This window comes from Muntiacus reevesi, chromosome 22 (genome assembly GCF_963930625.1).
Source record: "Muntiacus reevesi chromosome 22, mMunRee1.1, whole genome shotgun sequence".
Taxonomy (NCBI): Eukaryota; Metazoa; Chordata; class Mammalia; order Artiodactyla; family Cervidae; genus Muntiacus; species Muntiacus reevesi.
In genome coordinates, this window is record NC_089270.1 from 42422299 (window position 1) to 42425573 (window position 3275).

Here is a 3275-nt window from a genome sequence, read left to right on the forward strand (position 1 = left end):
TCCTGTATTCTTGCCTGGAGAGTACCACAGACAGAGGAGCCTGGTGGGCTACAGCCCACGGAGTCAAGAAGAGTCAGATATGACTGAAGCGACTTGGCATGCACACACAGAATATCTAACCAAAATTAATTAAGCATAAGGACATTTATTCTTTCACATAGCAATAAACCTAGATTCAGTCCAACTTTATTTATTTTTTTTAAACCGGTTTCATTCACTTTATTATTCTCTTTATAAAATTATGCGGTGGCTACAGCTGGGGCCTGGGTCCTCTGCACGGAGACTCTGGTGTGGGTCTTCACAAGATGGTCAGTAAATTCCTGATATGGAGACTTGGTGAACACCGTCTCTTTCCAGAGGTCAGGGGTGAGATAACTGTAGGTCTTGGAAATGGCATCAAAAGTGGCCTTGGTGAAGTTGCCCAGGGTGGCGGTGCAGCCCCTGGCAGAAGTGTAGCAGTCGTCGAGGCCGGCCATCAGCAACAGCTTCTTGGGCACAGGGGCGGAGACGATGCCAGTGCCTCTGGGGGCAGGGATGAGGTGCCCCAGCATGGAGCCCCAGCGGCCAGTCACCTTGCAAGGAACCGTGTGGGGCTTGCCGATCTTGTTCCCCCAGTAGACTCTTCGCACGGGGACGATGGACAGCTTGGCCAGGATGATGGCCCCGCGGATGGCAGTGGCTACTTCCTTGGAGCACTTGACACCCAGACCGACGTGTCCGTTGCAATCCCCGATGGCAACAAATGCCTTGAACCTGGTCCGCTGGCCAGCACGGGTCTGCTTTTGCATGGGCATAATCTTCAAAACCTCATCCTTGAGGGACGCTCCCAGGAAAAAGTCAATAATCTCAGACTCCTTGATGGGCGAAGAGAAAAGGTAGATCTCCTCCAGGGACTTGATCTTCATATCCTTGACCAGGCGGCCCAGCTTGGTAACGGGGAGCCACTCCTTGTCCTCGACCTTGCCTCTGCGAGCTCTGCGGCCTCTGCCCCGGCCCGACCCCGGCCACGACCCCGGCCCCGACCCCGGCCACGACCCCGGCCCTGGACGCCACTACCGAAGCCTCCGCGGAAGCCACCGCGGCCTCCCATTCCAGGGTCCCCCGGGCCTCCGGGCCCTCCCGCAGCACCGGCATCATCCGCCATTTGGTGTTTTCACGAAGAAGAAGAAGAGAGCTCAGTCCAACTTTAAAGGACTGGATCAAAGATGTCTTCATGGATCTAGATATTTCCCATCTCTTGGCTCTGCCTTCCTGGGTATCTCAACCGTGTCTCCTCCTACTCACAAGATGGCTGCAGCGGTTCCAGGCACCACGTGTCAACCAGAATACATCCAGCAAAGAAGGAGCTTCCCATAAGGCTCTCAGCAGGTGTCCCAGGTCAGTGGTACTAAATTGGATCTCATGCCTGTGCCTTATGCTGCAGGAGAATCTGAGGATGTGAGTAGCTACAATTCACAGCTCTACTGAAGGACACGCACCCCCACCAAGTCAGGATGAGGTGGGGTAAGGGGTGTAGTGCCACTAATTCGACCAGCTACTTATTGTTTTTATATTTCACTCGTCTTTATCTCTAAGGTGTGGATACACGAAGAGCAAATCAAGGTCGTGACAACACTAACTGCTAAATCACGACCCAAAGCCAGCTCTAGTCGTGCTCCTGATCTGAGGCTGGGTTTAGATTTACGTAGCTCGAAACATCCACTTCCGACGCTTCTGTGTGTTTCCCTGAAGAGACGAAGCCAACAGTGTGACCCCGTGTCCCCATGGTGTCGTGGGTGGTGGCAGCCTAGAGTCCCTAATTTTAGTCCTACTTTTACCCACCCATTTAGAAAGAATCTATGTTTCTCTTTTATTCCTCAATCAAATATCTTCCTGCTCACTCCAAAGAGAGAGCTGAACAGTTAAACTGGATCATTTCCTCTTAACAGAATTTTTGTAAAAGTCCTAGAAGTGTCTCATGGCCACCAGAGAGATGTCAGCTGCGTGCAGCACCAGAGTGACAGGAACCCTGACTGTTAGAATTAAGTTCAGCTGCAACAGGGATGTTAAACATGGCCTAAATATGACTGCTGTGTATTTCTGTCTTGTGTAAAAGTCCTGATTTAGCATTTCAGGGCTAGTCAGAGGGTTCCACAGTGGGGCTAGCTAGGGCATGATTCTCTTACTTCATAGGGTAGATGTCCAGATTAAATTAGATCATTTATACAGTGTCTAGTATTGATACATCATAAACCTTCTTTTGTTTGATAATGAAAATAAAGGTAACTAATATTAACAATAAATTATGGAAAATTCTGAAAGAGATGGGAAAACCAGACCACCTGGCCTGCCTCTTGAGAAACTTGTATGCAGGTCAGGAAGCAACAATTAGAACTGGACACAGAACAACAGACTGGTTCCAAATAGAAAAAGGAGTAGGTCAAGGCTATATGTTGTCACCCTGCTTATTTAATTTATATGCAGAGTACATCATGAGAGACACTGGGCTTAAAGAAGCACAAGCTGGAATCAAGATTGCCGGGAGAAATATCAATAATCTCAGATATGCAGATGACACCACCCTTATGGCAGAAAGTGAAGAGGAACTAAAAAGCCTCTTGATGAAAGTGGAAGAGGAGAGTGAAAAAGTTGGCTTAAAGCTCAACACTCAGAAAACTAAGATCATGGCATCTGGTCCCATCACTTCATGGCAAATAGATGGGGAAACAGTGGAAAAAGGGTCACACTTTATTTTCGGGGGCTCCAAAATCACTGCAGATGGTGATGGCAGCCATGAAATTAAAAGATGCTTACTCCTTGGAAGGAAAGTTATGACCAACCTAGATAGCATATTAAAAAGCAGAGACATTACTTGGCTAACAAGTGTCCATCTGGTCAAGGCTATGGTTTTTCCAGTGGTCATATATGGATGTGAGAGTTGGACTGTGAAGAAAACTGAGCACTGAAAAATGGATGCTTTTGAACTGTGGTGTTGGAGAAGATTCTTGAGAGTCCCTTGGACTGCAAGGAGATCCAACCAGTCCATTCTAAAGGAAATCAGTCCTGGGTGTTCATTGGAGGGACTGAGGGTGAAGCTGAAACGCCAATACTTTGGCCACCTCATGCGGAGAGTTGATTCATTGAAAAAGACCCTGATGCTGAGAGGGACTGGGGACAGGAGGAGAAGGGGATGACAGAGGATGAGATGGCTGGATGGCATCATCAACTCGATGGACATGAGTTTGAGTAAACTCCAGGAGCTGGTGATGGACAGGGAGGCCTGGCGTGCTGCAATT

The 3275-nt window shown here is 48.6% G+C and overlaps 1 pseudogene; it reads right to left on the reverse strand.

Annotated features, from left to right (window-relative positions):
- Window positions 1–210: 210 nt before the first annotated feature.
- On the reverse strand, window positions 211–1166 carry LOC136152845 (small ribosomal subunit protein uS5 pseudogene; annotated as a pseudogene).
- Between the last annotated feature and the right edge of the window lie 2109 nt (window positions 1167–3275).